The sequence below is a fragment of the Chiloscyllium plagiosum genome, unplaced genomic scaffold (assembly GCF_037043375.1).
Source record: "Chiloscyllium plagiosum isolate Xiang-an unplaced genomic scaffold, Cpla_swu_hap1 HiC_scaffold_17, whole genome shotgun sequence".
NCBI lineage: Eukaryota > Metazoa > Chordata > Chondrichthyes > Orectolobiformes > Hemiscylliidae > Chiloscyllium > Chiloscyllium plagiosum.
The window spans coordinates 15,619,252-15,642,689 of NW_028270155.1; the positions used below are offsets into that span (position 1 = coordinate 15,619,252).

General features: G+C 40.6%; 1 protein-coding gene and 1 long non-coding RNA gene across 5 annotated transcripts in view; one reads left to right on the forward strand and one right to left on the reverse strand.

The window, feature by feature from the left end:
- mafa (MAF bZIP transcription factor a) overlaps nt 1-23,438 on the forward strand; it is a 360,209-nt gene that overhangs the window by 79,135 nt on the left and 257,636 nt on the right. The gene's annotated exons all lie outside the window — the stretch shown is intronic.
- Nucleotides 3,130-23,438, reverse strand: part of LOC122558227 (uncharacterized) — a 67,065-nt gene continuing 46,756 nt past the window's right edge. Inside the window, exon 3 of the long non-coding RNA XR_015759914.1 lies at nt 3,130-3,325. This is a non-coding gene — a long non-coding RNA (uncharacterized LOC122558227). The remainder of the gene's footprint in view (nt 3,326-23,438) is intronic.

A 23,438-nucleotide genomic window follows, 5' to 3' on the forward strand; every position in this document is an offset into this window, starting at 1 on the left:
TAGACAGTCAATGAATTGTTTCTGAAGTGTAGTCATTGTTTTAATCATAAAACACAGCGGCCAACTTACACACAAACAGCAATGTTATAATGAGCAGATAATCTGTTTTAGCAATGTTGGTTGTATGGAATATGCACACAGCAAACTCCAACTAACTGTGCATCAGAGAAGTGCATGGACATCGGCATTAATTGTCCATTATTCATAACTATAGGCAAATGTAGCCTTCACTTTCTTTCTGATGAGAGAGTTTTGAGGAGGACGTTAATGGTTTTAATGGACATATCACTTGTCTCCCTCTTTGCAATTGCTGCAAACTCTATTCTATTCGTGCAGGGACATTATCATCTGAATTTTGATTACCTGGACTTAAAAAAACTGATTGTCTCCTTAAAGCTATATTTTGGACCTGTGTATAAAGTTATTAACATGTTTTGAATTATTTTGAGCCCTTCATGGTATTTTAAACATATGAACTATTTGCATTTTAAATGAAGTCTGGCAAATGTAACTCAATTCACTAATTCAAGTTGCAGTATGTCATTGCTGGTTTACTTGTCCAAATCCATAACATTTAATTAGCATAATTGGAAACCACTAAAGTCAATTACACAATGTACACCATTATAATAATGTACACCAAACATTATATGGTGCTGTGCCTACATTGTTTTAACTGCCAATACCTGATGTACCACCATGACCACAGGTTCGGGTCAAATAGCAAATTCTCAACAAACCACACCTGACAACCACATTTAAAGACATTGACCACAGTATTCAGCAACAAAGAAATCAAATCATGCATGACCTGTATACGCATCCTTTGTGCAGCATCCCTACACATACACATTGGAAATTGTAAAAACCTTTTTGAAAGAAAACTAGAGACCCCCCCCCAATTATATTTTAATTAATCCACATGCTATTAATCTATTTGCTTACAAAAGTAAGTATACTATCCTTTTTTTTTAGATGATTTGCCAATCTAATCAGGCCTCACTGAAAACCTGTCATTATGCCTCTGCATTTTCTGAAACAGTCAGTGAATGGAAATGTAAAAGAGAATTGGGTGTGACAAATCACAAAAGCTGAATCTGTATCATCCATTTTACACTCTTGTGCAAAAGTAAAATTCTCCTTTTCTTTTGTTAATTTTGTAATAGCCCTTTTAATTAAGTACTCTTTTAGCAAATTAATCCAAATCAAATTGATGAAGGATATTGGTTTACTGCCCTTTACATTTTGCATATGAAAGACAGGGCATTCTTCAAGATTGAATCTTGTGTAGAGAAGGAACCTAACTCTGCTGTATGCTGTTTATAAAACCCGGTTGGTCCACAAGTTTTCAATTAGGGTGATAGGAGAGAAAGATACTTCTATCTTGTTTGTCATTGCTGGCAAGGCCAATATCTGTGGCTCATCCCTAACTGCTAATGAGAAGATGATGGTCAAGTCACGTTCTCAAACTGCTTCAGTCCACCCACCCTTATCACTACTGGGAAAATGAAGGAATAGCAAATAGTTCCATGTTGTTCTGTAAGTTGTTAACCTAACAGGTGAATGTACTTCCTCACTTTATTAAATAACCCAGTGACACAGTTGGTGAACTCTCCAGCAATATCTCACATGTTAGGAATCTTGGCAACAAAATGGGTTTCATGCAACCATCCATACATTAGGTCGAGATATTGACCAGCTGAAATCCAATGGAAAACCTTTCTAGACTTTATTCGCAGATGCATTGGGTAAATTTCACATAAAGTATATTTACGCACATTGTGTGGCATTTTAAGAGTCAGACAGAAGTTTGTAAGTTCGCAATAATTTTCTGATTGGAGCACTTTATAGGGACGGGGCAGTATCAATGTACTGGGAAATATTCAAACACACATGCTTTTTGCACTGTTATTGGTAAGATTCCACTACCTTGCTGACATGTCTAAAACAATGATATTCAATTTTATCTTCATAAATAAGGCCAAACTTGGTGTGGTGTAATGTTGCTTTCTCCCTTAACGGTGTTCCTATTGTAAGGGTGCAAGGTGAATCTTTAATCGCCAGTCACAATCCATAAGAACATAATAACTAAGAGAAGGAGTAGGCCATCCAGCCCCTTAAGCCTGTTCTACCATTCAACAAGGTCATGGCTTAAGTCACCAAATGCCTCAGTTTGTTTGATAGAAGTTGATCTCAGCTGTTGATAACGGATGAATGGTTGTAGATGGAAGGCTAAAATTCAGCAAAAGACTCATTTCTGAATGCAATCCAGCAAATCCTAAAGGAAAGGTCATGTGTGTGAATGTCAAAGGAAGAACCATTACGATTAAATGTGATACCTCCACAGTTGAATAGCTGGAATATCTTATCAAGGTTTGCACACAAAGATTGTTCACCACCAGAGAGATACTGGCTAGCTGTTGGTCTTTGTGTGACTGTAGTCCTGTGTGAATTAGCTCTTTAAGCAGAAGAGGGGGAAAATTGGGATTAGAATTAAATAGCAGCAAACAAAGATATAAAATTAAAATTTGTTGGGATAAAAGATCAAACTTGCAAGTTAAGAAAAACTTGGCTCAAAAACTACCTAATGCCGAAGTGGCCAAGAGAGTAAGCGTCTTTTGTGAAAGGCAAAAGTGTATAATTGCCCAAAATAACGGAATAATGGACACGCATGAGCACTGTCCCATGCAGAGGAAGGTCTGGAGCTGAATTTGTCCTTTGTTCCATCGAACGGGCTTGTCCTTCAAAGCACCAGCCTGCCTGTAATTTCACCAAGAACTGCTGCAGCAGCTTCTCTGCATCGACAGTAAACATGAAATAACAATAATTGGCTGTCTTCTTGGCCCGTTCCCAAAATAAAAGAACAATGCCACAAATTAAAACATAGCAGAGAATTGATAAGCATGAGGTCATATAATTGAGAGTCAGGGTGCATTGGAAAAGACGTGACCATCTGGTGAATGCTTTATATTCATGCCAATGTGCTCTCGAACCACCCCACCTCTACAATCTAAGAAAGGAAGAGGTTACACTCCTATACTGCCCTCATTTGAATTTGGTGATTTTTAAAAAAATTATATATAATATACACAACATACAGTGGAAATTTTTAATATTGTTATTTTATTTCTCTCTGTGCTGTTGGGTCAATAGTTTCTGTCTTGAGTCCCAAACTCTCAGCAGTCTTTTGACATCCTGCCTGGAACAGTAACAGCTATGATGTAACTGGATTGTCTTTTGTTTGGATGCAATGCGCTAATTCTGAATTCCGCCTTTAAATCAGCTGACTTTGCAAAAGTCAAGAAAAACTTCAGTTTGCATTTGCCTGAAAGAAAAGAGATAATATGTACACAGTTTGCAATTAGCTCAGTGTATAGAGGGTTAAGTCCATTTATCCGAGACACCCAGAGTCTTTCTGGTTTGTGTTGAAAAGGAAAGGGGAGGAATTACCTATTTTCCACAGCAGCGATGGAGTTAACACTTGATTACTTTACTCCTGTGCTTCTATCCTGCGAAGCTTCCAACTATTCAACACCAGCATGTAGCCGAATTTGGATATTTGGCGTCCAAGTGTGTGGCAGCTTGAGGGGGAGGGGTAGGGGTCAGAGCTTTCAAGAAATGAATGTAGCACATAACACGCTTCAAGAGTGAAGGTCTGCACAAGTCATTGCTTAATGAGGACCCTCCAGGGGAGAGTGAGTGAGGGAGGGAGGGAGAGAATGCCAAGGCACAAGAATTCACAGGGGATATCAGACCTTGAACTTCTAACAATAGCAACAAATAGAGTTCAACCTCAGGCTGCGTCGACCTCAAAGTGTCCTAGGGCTAGGGCAAAATGATACAGATGGAGATACAGATAAGCTCTTGTGAGAAAAGGAAAGTGTTACAAGGATTGTAACATGTTAATTTTCGTTTCTTAAAATATTGTAACATAAATGCATTCTTTCTCAGAACTTGCCCTCTATCATTCATTCCATGGCTTTCTACGAAAGACTTTTGTTAGACAAGGTTTTATGAGCGATGGAATTAAGTCAGGCTACAGTTCAGTCGCTGCCCACTGAATAATGGAATAGGATCAAGGGGCTGAGTGGCCAGTGCCTATATTCTGATCCATAGTTGATTTAAACATAAACTTGATGGTTCCTAAGCGCTGCTGTCAGATTTATCTTGCCTTCTTTCTTACTTGCTTCCACTTTATCAAAGTCCAGAGTGATGGACAGGTCCCTCACCAAAGCTGTTTAGATAATCCTGTTTACCATTTTTGAAACAAACAACATTTTCAATTACAAAATCAGAAATTGCTGGAAAAGCTGTGCAGACAAACCGGGCATTGGGTGGCATGGTGGCTGAGTGGTTAGCTGCCTCACAGGACTAGGGACCTGGGTTTGATTTCTGCCTCGGGCAGGAGTTTGGAGTTTGCACGATCTCCCTGTGTCTATGTGGGTTTCCTCCCACAATCCAAAGGTGTGCAGGTAGGTGAATTGGCCGTGCTAAATTGCCCATAGAGTTAGCTGCATTAGTCAGGGGTAAATATAGTGTGGGGGAATGGGTCTGGGTGGGTTACTCTTTGGGAGGGTCAGTGTAGACTTGTTGGGCAAAATGGCCTGTTTCTATACTGAAGGGAATCTAATCTAAATCAGAATTATTACTTTAGGTCCAGTGATTCTTCACAACATTTTTAGTGATATTGGCTGAAGGGGAAAATACTTTCAAGTATTATGTGTTCTTCACAATTGGTTTAAAAACATGCAATAAAGAATGCAGGACAAATTGCACATAGGGTTCTACACATTTCGCAGATATTATCTCACTTCCTAACCATAATACTCTGTGTCTATTTCAAGCCCAATACATTCCATTATATCAGAGTTCAATAAACAAAAATTACCTTACCTCTATGTCCTTCAGGTAATGACACTCTGCCAGTGGAAATAGTTGCTACTTTATCTCTTCTTCTGAAGCAGTTCCTCAGAATTAGATTAGATTAGATTACTTACAGTGTGGAAACAGGCCCTTCGGCCCAACAAGTCCACGCTGAAGCGCAACCCACCCAGACCCCTACATTTACGCCTTCACCTAACACTACGGGCAATTTAGCCTGGCCAATTTACCTAACCTGTACATTTTTGGACCGTGGGAGTAAACCCACGCAGAAACGGGGAGAATGTGCAAACTCAACACAGAGAGTCGCCTGAGGCGGGGATTGAACCCGGGTCTCTGGCGCTGTGAGGCAGCAGCGCTAACCACTGTGCCACCGTGCCACCCACGATTGAGGGTCCAATGCTGGGTCCACACACCCTGCCAGAGATGGGGAAGATGGTATTTGAAGAGGCAGATGCATGGGATGTTTGGGCTTTTGCATGCTTCTTCCACTGCTTGCACTTGGTCTCCACCTGGGTCTGAAGGAGATGCTCACAACGGATGGTACCTTCACACAGAAGCATAGAAAACAGAAGCAGGGTTAGGCCATTTGGCCCTTCGAACCTGCTCCACCATCTAAAATGATCATGGCTGATTTTCCAACTCAATACCATCTCCCTACTTTCTCCCTCCATACTTTGACCCATTTAGCCCCAACAAAAAACATCTAAACCCCTCTTGAAAAGATTTAATGTGTTGGCCTCATCTACTTTCTGTGACATAGAATTCCACAGGCTCACATTTGGTGAAGAAAATTCTCCTCATCTGTCCTAATGGCTTACACTGTATCCTTTGACTGTGATGCTGGTTCTGGTCTCCCTGGTCATTCAGAATATTCTTTCTGCATTTACTCTGTCGAGTCCTGTTAGAATTTTATCAGTTTCTATCAGATGCCTCTTCATTCTTTTAAAATCCAGAGAATACAGTCCTAACTGATCCAGACTCTCTTCATACATTGTCCTCATCATCTTGGGAATCAATTTGCTAAATCTTTATTGCATTTTCCCAATAGCCAGAATGTCCTTCCTCAGATTAGGAGACCAAAACTGCACACAGTGCTCCAGATATGGTATCACCCAGGCCCAGTACGATTGCAGTGAGACATCCCTGCTGCTTTACTTGAATCCTTTTGCTATGAAGGCCAATATGCCATTTGCCTTCTTCATGGATGCATCTACCTCCATTTTTTGCAATCTTGGTCAAGAGATTCCCTGAGGGGTGACCTTATAGAGATTAATAAAATCATGAGAAGCATAGATGAGGTGAATAACAAGCATTTTATTCCCCAGGGTAAGGGAGTTCAAAACTAGAGGGCTTAGGTTTAAGATGAGAGTGGAAAAATTTAAAAGGCACTTCAGGGGCAACTTTATCACACAGGGAGTGGTCTGTATATGGAATAAACTGCCAGAGGAAGTGGTAGATGAGGGTGTAGTTACAAAATTTAAAAGACATTTGGACAGATACATGAATAGAAAAGGCTCAGAGATATATGGGCCAAATGCAGGCAAATGGGATTAGTTTAGTTGGGGAAAAATGGTTGGCATGGATGAGTTGGACCGAAGAGTCTGTTTGCATGCTGTATGACTCTATGACTCTGTGAGAGTATTGCATTTTTTTCAGGGAGGCTTTAAGGTCATGCACTCAGCTCTCCTGGTAACCACTTGACATGATAGAGATTTTGAAAAACACTCATAAGTTTGAACACTTCATTCAAAGTCGCCCCTTAACCTTAAGAGAATAACCCCAATTTCTCTGCCCTTGTTATGTAACTCTAATCAGCTTTATACAGGAAGAGAGACAAAGATAATAAGGAATGTATATAGGAACAGATCAGAATTGTATGAAAGAATGAGTTCCTCACATCACCTCTGGACAATGAATATATGTGAGGAGGCACAACATCCATTTGCTAAGTGCTACTGGGGTAACATTGCAGTCACTGCTGGTGCCTCTGGAAAGAATAGCATTCTTGATAGAGGCAATTTTCAGTTGTAGATTTAGTGAAATGAAGAAGTACACTACCCCCATACTTCCTCAAATCTACAGGCGGCACAGTGGCTCAGTGGATAGCAATGCTCCCTCACAGCGCCAGGGTCCCGGTTTTGATTCGCATCTCAGCTGGATATGTGGAGTTTGCACATTCTCCTCGTGTCTGTGTGGGTTCCTCCGGGTGCTCCAGTTTCCTCTCACAGTCACAAAGGTGTGCAGGTCAGGGTGAATTGGCCATGCTAAATTGCCCATACTGTTAGATGCATTAGTCAGAGGGAAATGAGTCTGGGTGGGTTACTCCTTGGAGGGTCGGTATGGACCTGTTGGGCCAAATGGCCTGTTTCCACACAGTGGGGAATCTAATCTAATCCAAAGCCTGGAATTGACCCTTTGCAATATCATTGTTGTTGTACTGAATTTCACTGCATGTTATCTTAAGATGTATTGTATGGGTCAGAACTGAAGTGGGGTTGCATGAAAGTGCAGTTAAATGTTCAGGCATCAGCATCTGACTGCATCATTTCAAGGACATTGAAATCTGTTACAATACAAACTTTCATCAGCAAACTGATATGAATTCCAGAAACTGAGCCTGCTTGGAACTCCTCAGAAAAGTAACTGTATCCCTTCCACACATGTTCATTTTCTTTTTGTTTTGTCAAATTAATATTGAGAATGAAACAGCTCTAACTAAACCAGGGGATCATTCTGGACTTTACTGCCAAGAAGATGGGGGGAGAAAAAAGTACCTTGTCCTCGCCCCTCTACCCTTAAAACTGGAGGTTAATTTCCATAATGTATTTACTGTCAATGGGTTCAGGAATATTTTGTGAGGGATCTGTGCTGCACATTCCATCAGCGTGAGCTGCTGCTATGTGAAGCGATTCACCACTGAGACACCAGGGATGAATGACATTATCAGAACTGGCAGCCAACACAGCGTATGCACTAGAGATTGCCATCACAATCTGTTACAGCCATCAACCTTCAAGTCACACATAAACAAGATTGAATGAACAGCGCAAACCATCCGTATGACATCATGTACAAGTTTACAAGATACACTGTTCAGGTGCTGGGCTCCATCCCGAGAAAGGTTAAAGGGAGGTAGACTGGTGGGGGAGGGGTGCTGCTTTAAGCAGTACCATCTGCATTGCTGAACACTCATGCACACACACTCCGTCCATGCATACTGTTCTCTGGGCGACAGAAAAGGCCTACTCCGTCTCTGTACTTCATTCTGAGGAATGTATTTTTTCGTAGTTTGCTCCTTACTGCTTAGCTTCCATTTTTGGATCTAAAACGGTGGGTGGGGTGGAGGGGACGGGGGAGGGGGGGGGGGGGCAGGATTCGATGTAATACAGCTAATATAGGTAGACAGCGCATCCCCTTAAAACAAATATCGATTATCTTGCTGACTCTTTGATAGCTTACATTCATTGAGGTGTTGTTTCAGAATCATAGTGGCATGTGGGCTATCGTTGATGGTAGATGCCAAATACAATGCCATTCATGGTGTTTTTCACTAGGCTGAAGTCAGATGTCTAGCTAAACGTTGGTGAAGAAATTGTGAGACTTGAGATGGCAGCTGTTGGAAAGCAGTATCTGGGGGATCATGTATGAGGATGCTTTCTCATATATCGAAAGAGGCATGCAGCTCCCTGTCAGAGCTCCACTCTAACCGGTGGAGTCAACCTTTCATTCAGCTTTGGTTTTTGATCACGCTGCCAAGCACAGATAGAAACACATTTCCACATTTGATGGGAAATACTGCTTCCCAACATTCTTTTATAATCACTTCCAAGATGCAGATGTTACTGACCACGTATTGCCCATCTCTAATTGTCCAGAGGGCAATTAAAAGCCAACCACATTGTTCTCATTCTGCAGGCAAGACCAGGCAAGCACCTCTGTTCCATGGTCAACAATAGACTCTTAATTCCAGATATTTATTACAATCATATTGATTGATTGATTGTTATCAAATGTACTGAGATACAGTGAAAAGTGTTGTTTTGCGTGCGATTTAGGCAGATTGTACCCAGTGCATCAGGGTAGCACAACTGGATACAGTGTTACAGCTGCAGAGAAGGTGCAGAGAAATCAGAATTAACATTTGAGAGATCCATTTAGAAGTCTGATAACAGCAGGGAAGAAGCTGTTCTTGAATCTGCTTGCATGCGTATACAAAATTTTATATCTATTGCCCAGTGGATGAGAGTGGAAGCGAGTATAAACGTCGGGGGGGGGGGGGGTGGGGTGGGGGGGGAGGGGGGGAGGTGTCTTTAATTATGCTGGTTGCTTTCCCAAGGCAGTGGGGAGTGTAGATGGAGTCAATGGATGGAAAACTGGTTTGCGTGATGGACTATGCTGTTCACAACTCTTTGCAGTTTCTTGCAGTCTTGGGAAGCATAGTTGCCATCCCAGGCTGTGATGGATCCAGATAGGATGCATGGTGAGATATTCCATTTCTTGCCATGTTGGGCTTTGAACCCAGGTCCCCAGAACACTGTCTGGATTGAGGGATTACAGTCTAGCAATAATATCACTAAGCCATCACCTATCCTTGCTCCAGTGAGTTCATTGTGTCTCATATACATCAAACTAGATTTAATACAGGCTATTAGAATCAATAAGAGTAAATAATAGCTCTATCAGAGGACACAGATTGGAGATAATTGTTAAATGAGACAGTGGTGAGATGCTAAGATTTTGCTGATTGGCAGGGGTTTTTCAACATAGGGAGTGGACTTTAAGGAGAAACTTACAGGGAGAAGAAGTAGAGAAGTGGAGAGCGTTAGGAGGGAATTTCAGAGCCTAGCGCTTATACAGCTAAAGTTGCAGTTGCCAGATTTGGAAACGAGAAGGGGCGTATGAGATTGAGTCATAATCATGGAGGTGTACAGCATGGAAACAGACCCTTCGGTCCAATTCATCCATGCTGACCAGATATCCCAACCCAATCTAGTCCCACCTAACAGGACCCGGCTCAGATCCCTTCAAAACCTTCCCATTCATATACCCTCCAAATGCTTTTTAAATGTTGCAATTGTACCAGCCTCCACCACTTCCTCCGGCAGCTCATTCCATACACGTACCACCCGCTGGGTGAAAACGTTGCCCCTTAGGTCTCTTTTATATCTTTCCTCTCTCACCCTAAACCTATGCCCTCTATTTCTGGACTCCCCCTCCCTAGGGAAAAGACTTTGTCTATTTATCCTGTCCATGCCCCTCATAATTTTGTAAATCTCTATAAGGTCACCCCTCAACTGCTGACGCTCCAGGGAAAACAGCCCCAGCCTGTTCAGCCTCTCCCTATAGCTCAAATCCTCCAACCCTAGCAATATGCTTGTAAGCCTTTTCTGAACCCTTTCACGTTTCACAACATCTTTCCGATAGGAAGGAGACCAGAATTACACGCAATATTCCAACAGTGGCCTAACCAATGTCCTGTACAGCCACAACATGACCTCCCAATTCCTGTACTCAATACTCTGACTAATAAAGGAAAGCATACCAAACACCTTCTTCACTATCCTATCTACCTGTGACTCCACTTTCAAGGAGCTATGAACCTGCACTCCAAGGTCTCTTTGTTCAGCAACACTCCCTAGGACCTTACCGTTAAGTGTATAATTCTGCTAAGGTTTGCTTTCCCAAAATGCAGCACCTCGCATTTATCTGAATTAAACTCCATCTGTCACTTCTCGGCCCATTGGCCCATCTGATCAAGATCCTGTTGTAATCTGAGGTAACCCTCTTTGCTGTCCACTTTCCCTCCAATTTTGATGTCATCTGCAAACTTACTAACTGTACCTCTTATGCTCGCATCCAAATCATTTACGCAAATGACAAAAAGTAGAGGACCCAGCACCGATCCTTGTGGCACTCCACTGGTCACAGGCCTCTAGTCTGAAAAACAACCCTCCACCACCACCCTCTGTCTTCTACCTTTGAGCTAGTTCGATTGGTTGGATGTTATGGCCTGAGTCTCACAGAATGGGAAGGGTCTTTATAGAGATGACTTATGTACTGTTATCTTTCACAACATATTATACTGAATAGTAATTGTGTTGGAGTGTTATATATCAGTTCCCTGTCAGAGAGTTTACATTAGTAATTGTGTTATGAAGAGTGTTTTCTGTACTTGTGATGCATCAGCATTAGGTGAGAAAGTGTTAAGGAGTGAGTACAATGCTGGATTGTCTACCAGAGTGTGAGGGATATCTTCCAGAAACAATTTCTATTTTTGTCATTTATTGGAGAATGTTACATTGAAGTATTCTTTATAGAAATATGTGCTTACTCTGAATGGTGCAGGTTGGTTGTGAATGGCTTAATGAATGATTGAGAGTATCTGACCCAATGACTTAAATTAATCAGAAAATACCATAGCAACTGTGGACAACAACTGGACCCTAACACAACAATGTCTTTCTTTTTTAAACTGCTTGTAATTGTTTAAATATCACAATGTTGCTTTATCTTACTGCTCCAACTGGTAAACTAACTGGCTCTGCCATAAAATAGTAGAATCATGGAACAGAATTCAAAACTAGACGTTTTGTAGCCAGAGCCAAAACTACCTAAAGGGCCATGAATTATATTCACAAGTTAATGGAAAACTAACAGCAAATACAAAGCAGTAATGAAACTAATCTAACTAAATATTCATGTCATAAACAATATGCTCAAGCAAAGCTCCCATGGTTTACAACTTCTGAGCCGAGAATGAGTAATCGCTATCTGGCACATTTTACATATTGTTTTTATTTAAAGCAGCACTTTAGCCTTTTTTCTGGGTTAGTTATGGAATCAATTGTGGTTGGATTCTATATTTTGGCACTCAGTGGTGTTGGGTAATGTATTGGATAGAGGAAAATCACTAAGTAATCTGCAGATGATTACCAACACATCTTAAACTAATATACAAAGAAACACCTTTAGTTTGAAAATGAACTATTTGCAGGGCTGTGGGGAAAAAAGCAAGGAAGTGCAGCTAATTGAATCACTCGTTTCGGGAGCTGGCATTTGTAAGATGGTCCTGGATAATTGGACAATTGCAAATTTAGTTGACAATCACATCATGGTCTTGAACTAAAAAAGATCAGGATACGTCTTCCTAATTTTACCTAATCCTTATTATGCATATTCTTTATTAATCTGCTTTCTACCTTCTGCTGCTTTCCAGTAACATTGGCACTATCAACCTCCAGATCAAAGAACCATTTTAAAAATTCAAGTAGAGTACTATTCTTTGGTTCAAATTGAGCAGGAATAGCCATGACCTCTGGTTCTAAAACCATCTGGCTGCACTTCCTTCAGTGATGGTAACAGTCAGAGATTGGCACAGAAAGGTGGCAGGATCATCAGTTATCAAGAAAGCGGGCAGGAAGGCTAAGGCTATTATCCATGAAACCGCCAAGAATAGAAGAGAAAGCAAGGTAAGTAGCCATAAGTAGGTGATTAAAAATGAAGTTTGACTTCTAAACACTTGACGGTTACAAGAAGAATGAAGTACAGAGGGAAATGAGGAGCTTATGAGTCTGGGGGCACTGAACATTAGTGAATTATAAAAGGAAATAGTATGATACATCTTAATTTGACCAAACAGTTAACTACATTTGAGTTAAAACAGCATAAGAACAATTATTTTTCAAAAAGGGAGCACTGCATTTATGGAGATGTCTCTACCTTCTCTCAGTTGGTTTCAAAGATTCTCTGTCCACTGTTTGAAGAAATGTAGTGGGCAGGGAATGTTGGGGGGGGAGGGAGAGAGAGCCTCCCCAATATCCTGGCTAATATTTATCTTTCAATCAAAGTGACTAAAAAAAAATGATTTCATCATTGCTATTTATGGGCACTTCCTGACTGCAAATTAACTGCTTTATTTCTTACTTGACAAAAGTGAACACACTTGAAGTCATAGAGTCACAGAGATGTACAGCACCGAAACAGACTCTTCAGTCCAACCTGTCCATACTGACCAGATATTCTAAATTAATCTAGTGCCATTTGCCAGCACTTGACCCAAATTCCTCTAAACCCTTCCTATTCTTAAACCCATCCAGATGCCTTTTAAATTTTGTAATTTGTTCCAGCCTCCACCACTTCCTCTGGCAGTTCATTCCATACATGCACCACCCTCTGCGTGAAAAAGTTGTCCCTTAGGTCCCTTTTCAATCTTTCCCTTCTCACCCTAAGCCTATGCCCTCTCGTTCTAGGCTCATAAGGCATGTTGGGACATCCTGAGATACTGAAAGCCATGATATAAATGCAAAGATTTTTTCCTTTGTGAGTACAAAAATGTTGGGTGTATCTGGAGAGACCAAAAAATATAGAAGCAGAGGTGTTGTTGCTTTAAGGAAATTCCAGGGATGTGCAGTTAGATTTTGAATGCATCTGGATACAATGACATTTGTCCTTCTACCCACCTTGACTAAAGTGCCACCGTCTCAAGCTGCGCCTATTTGCCTGAGTCGACATGTTTTTAAATGTAAATAAATAGGACCAATTCCAGTAGGAAAGGAAATGAGCCAGGTTTGTAATCCAGCTGGAAGATTCTACTATGACCTTTACTGATCTGTCCGTAATTCTGTATTTGAAACACCTCAGAACAGATGGCAATCTTTATGTCAGATTTTTTTCTCCTTTCTTACCTCAGTTAATGTCCAGACCACTTCTCTTGACATTGTAGGGAATGGAGTAAAGTGTTATCTTTGGCTGTGATTTTACCATGAAATCTGACCACTGTCCATTACCAGATCAAGTCAAAAAGACCATTGTTTATGTGCAGCGTTGAAGGATGGTAAAGGATATGCGAGACAGCCAACATTTGCTTCATTAGTTGAGAAATTTCAATAAACTAACATTCCAAAGAAAATATTTTAAAACTGTGAGTTCATTAATTTCTGCTCTTCAAGGGTGAAGAATTTCAATACTTGGGGAAATAGAATGCTTTTTGAGCATCTTAGCATCCCGAGGCAAATACAACACATGGAAACACAGAGTATAGCTTTCTCTTTAATTCTCTCAACAACATACCTGCATCCCAACCTCAGACAAACAAGTTGCTTCACATTTGGAAGATGATTCCTTCCCTTTTCCCTATCCAATGCAACATTGCCTATTTGTGGTAAATTGAGAGAGGTTTTGCAGTCATATCTGTCTGGACCTGCTGCTCAAACTCCATGTCACATTGAATGTATGTAGTATCAATAGAAGGAGCTTTCATCATAGAATATGAGATCAGATTTAAGCATCGATTCCAGTACTGCTGTCTACTGTCTACTGGCTGCTGTCTAACCCACAGCAACACCCAGCCCCCTAAAACCTATTCATTCATCCACATCAGCTGCAGTTCATTTGGTAGTGCACTTATTTCGGAGTCAGAAAGTTAGTTCATGGTCCCACGCCACACTAAATTAAGCGTCAAAACCCAGCTGACACTGCATTGCAGTGCCAAGGGAGCCCTACACGTTTAGAGGTGTTGCCTTTCAGTTGAGATGTCATACTAAGTCTTTATCTGCTCTCCAAGCTGAATGTAAGAAAAATCCTATGGTTCTATTTTCAAGAAGAGCCAAGGAGTCCTTCCCAGTGTACTGTCCAAGATGCATCCCTCAGTCAAAATCAATAAAATAGATCATCCATCTAGAATAATATTGTGATTTGTGGGAAGCTGTTGTAGCCAAATGGCTTGCCTTGTTTCCTTCATAAAATTGAATTCATTAGTTAGATGTATTACAGCCTGAACATGAGCAAAGCACTATATAAATGCAAGATTTCTCTTTCATTCTCATCAATTTTCTCTGCCAAGGTCGATTGCTGAGGTTTGTAGATGATTCGACAGGCTGCAGAAAGTAGTCCTTGTTAACTCGATTAATTTTGGAGTTGAGGAGGTTGGCTTTTGAAGACAGACTGAGTGGACTGGAATTATATTAATTGGTATTTAGAAGAATTGGGGGGGGGGGGATCTTATAGAAACATATAGAATTTTAAAGTGAATAGACAAGAAAGAACTAGAGAGGATGTTTCCACTGGTGGGTGAAACTAGCACAAGAGGGCATAGCCTCAAAATTAGGGCGAGCAGACTTAGGACTTCATCACACAGAGGGTTGTGTATCTATGGAATTCCCTGCTCAGCGAAGTGGTTGAGGTTTCCTCAGGAAATGTTTTTAAAGCTAAGATAGATAATTTGTTGAACAATAAAGGAATTAAGAGTTATGATGTGAGGGTTATGATGTAAGTGGAGTTGAAACAATCAGCCATGATCTTACTGAATGGTGGAGCAGGCTCAATGGGCCAGATGGCCTACTCCTGCTCCTAGTCCTTAGGTTCTCATGTCCTTATGACCCCATGAATGCCTGATATATCCAAGGACCACCCTCTAGCATAAGCTTTCACAATGAGCATTAACAGACATTTGAACATCAGGATTTGTGGCCAATCCTGTTCTCACCTATCAACTACATATCACAAAATCACAGAATTTCTTTGGGTGCAGGATGAGACCATTTGGTCTCTAGCTTCTGCACTGGCTCTCTTGAGCACTTTGACTGAGTGTCAATCTCCGGTATTATCCCCATAATCCTGCGTGTTGATTCTATTTAAGTAATCCTCCAATATCCTCTTGAATGCCTCAATTGAATCTATCTCCAACTCACTTCCAGATAGTGCATTCCAGACCCTATCCCTGACTGAGTTCACATTTGCTTCTTTTAAAACTGTGTCCTTTGGTTCTTACTCATTTATATGTGGGAACAGTTTCTCCTTTTGACCTCTGTTCAAGCACCTCATGACTTTGAACACCTCTATCAAATCCCCACATAGCTTCTCCTCTCTGAGGAAAACAGTCCCAATTTCTCCAAGCTTTCCTTATTCACAGATATGTTGCAGTCACATTTACCAGACCGCAGTCAGCAAGGCTGTTGCCCCTTCCCTTTGTCTGCTCCTGAGGTGTTGAATCCAATATTTGTTCCTTTTATGACACCTCATTTAACATCAGTTTAAATGGTAAGAAATTTTCATCAAGCCTCTCATCTGAGTGTCAAAGTTCCACAGAAAGCAAAGCCTTTACTCAATTGAGCCATTGTGGATGCAGTGATGAGGATCAATTAAACATCAAATGCATAAGGAAAAAAACACAATATGCATTTAGACCATGGAGCTTCCCATAGGTCTATTACATTCAGGAGCTAAAATATCCAATTGTCGCTGAGTGAAGCCAGCTCCTAACATTACAGTTTTGGCAAAGGCTTGAGTCACTAATAACTTAGAAATTCTAGACGCAAATCATTCTTTGATTTTAAGCCTATTCAAAAAGAAGCTGTTAGCGTACTCATACACCGCACTTCTATCTTATAGAATGTCCATGGTTGCCGAAATAGGTGCCTCCTGCTGAGAAAGAAATCCTATCCATGTTAATTCTACTGTAGCCACTCACTGATTGGTTCCACGTTGATGTCAGCTGAGTGACTACTTGTTTAATGTGGATGTCCAAAATATCAGGTTAGGTATTTCTTTTTTTTTAACAAGATGTTAAAGTTATAACGGAGTTTCAAAGGAGGCTGCTTTGAAATGCCTATTATGACTCAAGTGCCGTTCTTATCCTTGTGGCTTGTAAACTTTGAGCTGGGTCATCTAACTTCTCATGAAATAAATTCTAAGATTGACTTTAAAGCAAAGCAAGTGCCACTTGACCCAACAGGGTTAATACTAGTTTTTGATACAGTGCACAAATTGCTTCCTAACTCTATTTCATCTCATTCTATCTATCCTTCTATTCCTTTTTTCCTCATGTACACATTTAGCATGAACTTGCAAAGACCAGACTGCAAGGTATTGAGTCCCACAATCAAATTGGGTAAGGAAGTTTCTCCTGAATTCTTTGGTAAATTTATGAGTGACCATCTCATATATTGTTTCTCCCTCGTATTGGAACTCCCAAAGCAGAGCCGTCTTCTTGACGGAAATCCTATCAGATTCATTTATTAGTGAAACATCTCTGAAGCAGAGAGCATGCTTTTTCAGAGCAAAGAAGGCTGATGGACAATCTGAATGAGATATACAAAATTTTGAGGGACTTAGATACAGTTGATTGTTATAACTTTTTCTCATAGGCAAGATCAATAACAAGTGTCATAGATTTAAGTAAAGTGGCAGGAGGCTTAGAAGGGATTTAAGGAAGAATGTTTTCTGCCAGAGGATGGTAGGTATCTGGAACACAATGACTGAAAGGGTGGTAGCAAAGCAGATCATCGCAGTATTTAAGAAGTATTTCGATGATCACTTGAAGCATCATAGCAATAGGCCAAATGCTGAGAAATGGGACTGGAATAATGATGATTGATGATTGGCACAGACATGATGGGCTGAAGGGCCTTTTGTCATGCTGTAAAACTCTAAATCGGTCATGTTGGAGCCTTGTCTTTACAGAAATGTTCCTCAGAAGTATTTTCTAATAGTTAAAAAATCTCAGTTGTGGTATTATCCTTGTAAATTTTATTTGCACCTTCTCCAGTGCATCCAAATCTAAATTAAAACCACCACAGCTCACTTGGTAGATTCAATACATTTTGTGGCATGAGACACAGGCAAAAGTGCCAAGTATGAAGGCCACACTGTGCTGAGAGAGCAAACCTCCTGAGGAGGTTCTGATAGTATGACAACTAGTCCCATTATCCTGGGACTCTGAATGAGCATGATCAGTCATGATTCCCATTTTATGACCTTTGACCAATGGCGGCTGAGGGCAAGCATGTGTGGACGTCAGATGAGAAATGGTCTTTGCAGCGATGCACTCTATAAATGAATAGTCTACAGACATTCGCTCGCTCACAGAAGGTTTGTATGCATTGGGTCTATGCCTCTGCATGCCAGTGCCATCATTAGAAGGAAAAATGATACAGCGTATAATGTGTGAAAATAAAATTGGCTGTCAATTAAACACCACAACAGTTAGGATATAAATTGACATCATTCATTGTAAACCATCTTCTAATATTAAAGCTAACCTCAAATTGGTTACTCCCCTTGTTTTGTAAAACATTTCCAAAGCTTCACAGCAGTCTCAAAGATGCTGAGGCTATGTCACTCAGGCAAAACAGCCAAGAAATTGTACTTTGTTCTACTCTGATGATGGTGGATGATGACAGTTTCATAAGGCTTGTCATATCTGAATACTTGGCAGACAAACAATGTTTTCTAGCTCACTTCTATAAAAACATTTAACCTACTATAACTGTTGCTGTACTCCCGTGTCAGCTGAGGTTCAGGCTGCTATCGTTCTTGCCTTTGAGTCAGAAGACTATGCATTCAAGTTTCACCCCAGAGACTGGAGTGTAAAATGTGAGCTGCCACTCCCAAACACAGTACCAAGGGAGTGCACTGTCAGATGTAACATCTTTCAGAAGAGACATTAAAACACGTCGCTGTTTGCTCTCTCAAAGGGGATGTAAAAAATCCCAAAGGCACTATTTGAAGAAGAGCAGGTGAGCTCTTTCATGATCAGCCAATTGTAAATTGTCAACCTATATCACTAAATAAAATATCTGATCACTATCACATTGCTTTTGTGGGAGTTTGCTGTGCATAAACATGGAGAGCATTTTTCCGATAATAACCTTGAAAAGTATTTTGTTTGCTGTTACATGATATCTGGTGTCCCATAGATATGAAAGGTGCTACATAAATGCAATTTTTTGTTCAAATTTCCAGCTCATGTTCTTGCTGTAAATCTGAACCCCTGAACCTGAAGTTCTATTGCTAATAGTCATAGAAATATTGACAATAATAGCCTTATAAAGGTCTACCAAGTGTCTGGTGTGCATGTTCAGAGGTTTGGAAACATTTTTTTCCAATCATTTTGCTCATAGCTCTACAAATATCCAGGAAAATGTGTTTTAGCTCACAGCAACATGAAAATGGGAAATTTATTGAAGGAATTCCGACTACAAGCATTTAGTCAACAGCTCTAATATGTCCTTTGCATAGCTCAATGTCAAATATTGTTTGGCAAGCTTCCTTTGAAGTGTCATAGGACATTTTACAATGTTAAAAGTGTTACACAATGCAAGTTGTTGTTGACATGTGTAAACGATACAGCAATTATTCTCCATATCGTCAAAGTTGGGAAAATCAGTCATCAGAAAGATAGGGACTTGAAAGAGTACTGAAAAGTACAAGATTTATTTCACTAACAGAGGAAAATAGCCTTTAAGAACAACAGTGATTAAAGAGAAATGTATTTGAGGTTTGTGGAATATTAATGATCAGGTTAACACACGATTATTTCAAAATATAGCAAGAAATTAATGAGAACAAATCAGTTGAAATGAATGTAAGTTAATTTTGAACAGTTATCAGGTAAAGGCCTGATTCAGAATGATAACTATCATGACAATTGTGGGAAAACTACTCAAAGCAATGTTGAAGAACGTATGCAGTTACAGTGAGAGACTTGGAAATAAAGGAGACAACGAACATGCCATTCGAGTTTGGAGGTTCTGTTCAGCAAATTATTCCATATTTGTAATAAATTATTGACCTTGTGCATAAAAGTAAGACATTGCACACTGTTTACCTACAATTTAAAATGGTGTTTGGTGCAGTGGTATATAGCCCACCAGCACACCAGCACTTTCTCAAGGGCAATTAGGAATGGACAATAAATTTTGGTGCAGCCAGTTCCATCCACATTGCAAGAATGAACAAATAAGAAAGAGTTTACAAGGTTCAAGGTTATGGAATGGAAACATATTGATTCAATTAAAAAAAATTGCATCAGGAAGAATAAAATATACAGTATGAATGGGAAATCTACAGGAATTCATTAATTTCTGGTATGCCACAGCTTTTTCATTTTTGACAACAAACGTTTAAGGTGGGAGTCAGTTCAAAGGTGTCCAGTTTTGCGGATAATACTAAAATGTGAGCTCGGGCAAATGATGAGAGAAAAATACAGAAGAACTTGGATGCGTGCAAGTTAAGTATTAAATGCAATTGATCGAAAAGCAAATGGGGTAATGCTTTAATAAGATTCTTTAAATCTTCCACTTCAATGGAGATGGCTGAGGATCCCAGAGAAATGTTGATTGAGCTGGTTCCCCAAGATAAATTAAGGGAGGATAAAGGAAGATTCCCTTGGAAATTTCACAACTAAAATGATGAGATCTACAGAATGAAGATTTAAGACAGTATGTGAATTCAGAGGAGAACAAGTTGGTAAGTTGGTTGTGAGATGAGGAGTGTGATTTTGAAATGCAGCTAGAAAGGTCATCATGATATTCAAGCCAATGTTCCCAGGTAGTAAAGAGTGCAAATAGAACAAAAGGTTGCATCGCAAAGACTAAATTATAAGAGACAACCTTAAAATTATACCTAGAATGTATAGAATCATAAAGCATAGAAGGAAAATATTTATTTTGCCTCTTTGATAGAGCTGCCCAACCTGTCCCATTTGCCTGATTTTCTTCAAGGTTTTCAGTATTGCTGTTTACAAGGATATGTACAATTCCGAAGGTTACTATTGAATTAATGTTGGTTAGGCCACTTTTGGAATATTGCATGCAATTCTGGTCTTCCTCCTACCAGAAGGATGTTGTGAAACTTGAAAGGGTTCAGAAAAGATTTACAAGCATGTTGCCAGGTTTGGAGCACTTGAGCTGTAGGGAGAGGTTGAACAGGCTAGGGCTGTTTTCTCTGGAGTATCGAAGGCTGAGAGGTAACCTTATAGAGGTTTATAAAATCATGAGGGGCATGGATAGGATAAACGGACAGAGTCTTTTCCCTGGGGTGGGGGAGTCCAGAACTAGCGGGCATAGGTTTAGGGTGAGAGGGGAACGATTTAAAAGGGATCTAAGGGGCAAGTGTTTCACACAGAGGGTGGTGCGTATATGGAATGAGCTGCCAGAGGAAGTGGTGAAGGCTGGTACAATTGCAACATTTAAAAGGCATCTGGATGGGTATATGAATAGGAAGGATTTGGAAGGATATGGGCTGGATGCTGACAAGTGGGACTAGATTAGGTTGGGATATCTGGTTGGCATGGATGAGTTGGACCAAATGGTTTGTTTCCGTGCTGTACATCTCTACAACTTTATGCCTCTGTTCATGAAATGAATGCCACATCTGGGATATGGCAGCAATTTTTGCATCAGGTTTTGGTGATTTTGGTCATTCCTTTCAGAGAAATATTGGATAGAATTCAATGTCTCTGACATGGATCGAGCCCACTGATTGGATAATGAATTGCAAACACTGCATCACTTCTAAACCTGACTGAATTAAGTGTCTATGAGTGTTGGGTCTTCCCCAGGGATCAAGGGTCCTGTGATAGAAATTGCACCCAATCAGAGGCCAGCAGCAAAATCAGGAGCGGTGGCTGCTTCTAGTGTTTCACAGGGACTTCACCAAGCTCAGCAGATAGACCCTGGACTCAAAGGGAGCTCAAATGGAAGAGGTCATTAGAGAGGGGAGCACAGGGAAGGTGCTGGAGGCAAGGATGGTGTTAGGGGACAGCTAGGAGCTAGTATCTTTCTAGCAGCCATTCCCACATTTCCCATCCCAAGTCCTATGATTGAGTGCTGCATGCTTTTGAAAGTTGGGATACCTCTCCCTGCCTCTAAGTAGGTGTTAAGCAAACCCTGTTGGCCTTTGGGAAGCAGAACAAAACTGTACCACTCGCATGCTGTCCTTCAGCAACAACTAAATTCCTTCAGGCAGAATGATTTTTTCAATTAATTGGCTCAGTAATGAACCAAATTAACAATCTGTCATGAGTGGATGGATTTCCACCAAAGCCCCCTCCAGCCCCCTCCAATTGAATGATAGGAAGTTTCCCCACTGCTGGGAGACTAAAGAACAGCCTCTCCTGCAATGAAGTGAGCCCTGTGGTCATGTTCTCTGCCACCACAGATTGCACTAAATTCAACCCATTGTCTTACTGGCAAGGATTCAACACAAGATACAGGATGAATACCAGAACCTCGAAGACAGAGCAGTGAAGGAGATTGTGTCCCCACAGGGGATTTTCTCTTTGAGAAGTCTAAGGGGAGACCTGATCCAATTTTTTCAGATTATGAAGTAATTCAATAAATTGGAAACTGATACATTTTTCTGCAACAGAAATAATTTCAAAACCAGACAGCTTTTATTCCAAATAACTAGAAAATATACATATTCATCTTAAGCAGCTCTTTGAAATCAAGAACAATTTGTTTCTACTTTAGTTTGAAGAGTTCTGAGGTATGTTCTGTTGGCTTTATATTTAATCAATTTCGTGGATTTGAGTCTGAAGGTTTGATTTGTTTATTTTTTTAAGATTAAATTAGATTCCCTACAGAGTGGAAACAGGCCCTTTGGCCCAACAAGTCCACACCGGCCCTCCAAAGAGTAACCCACCCCCTCTGACTATTGCTCCTAACAACTATGGACAATTTAGCATGGCCAATTCACCTGACCTGCACATCTTTGGAATGTGGGGAGAAACCGGAATACCTGGAGGAAACCCACACAGACATGGGGAGAATGTGCAAACTGCACACAGACAGTCGCCCAAGGCTGGAATTGAACCTGGGTCCCTGGCGATGTGAGGCAGTAGTGCTAGCCACTGAGCCACCGTGCCGCCCCAATGAGAGAACAATGGAATAGTATTTTTTTCTCAATGGGCATTCTTAGAAACCACATGATTGGACATATTAGGAACAGGAAAAACAATTAAATGTTATACTGTGACCTATGAGGTAGCGGGACGACAGAACGACAATGCACTCTTCCCATCTCAATCATAATGGATGGCTGAAAGAATAAGGTGTGATCTGCACATTCTGCCAGATGAGGACAGGTGTATTGTTTGGATGTTTAGGTATTCTCTCCAAAATCCTTAAGTTTGCTTCTTTATGTTTCCAACAATGTGTCTTCATGTGCTCAGTAGCCTCCTGAAGGAAGCTGTCCATTTTGACTGGTCATGGGTCAGAGATCCCCATGCATTAGTGAGTATGTTTGAGTTCTTCAGTGTTGCTTTGAGGACATCCCTAAACCACTGAGGTTCTTAAGAGTCTCCTGTTAATCCTGATGTTGCTTGCTTGGCCAGTATTTATTGCCTATCCCTGGTTACCCTGGAGAAGGTGGTGGTGAGCTGCCTTCTTGAACTGCAGTAGTCCATGTGCTGTTGGTTTCAGGCACACAAATGACAGGTCGTGTTTGGCACAGCTAATCTTTCATAAGCACATTAGAAACAGTTGGAGGAGAAGACAATATGGCCCATCGAGCATGCTCAATCACCCAATATGATCATGGTTAATCTTTGGCTTCGACTCCTGATTCCTGCCTGCTTCCCATATCCCTAACTACATAAGAGACAGCAAGTCTATGTATTTCAGGCTTAAATGCATGTAATAATGTCACATATATAACTGTCTATGGTAGATCATTCCAAAGGATTGACAATCCCTTAAATGGAGAAATTTCTCATCATCTCAAAACTAAATGAGATTGGGCCCTTAACAGGAAAATATAACACTCTTGTTATA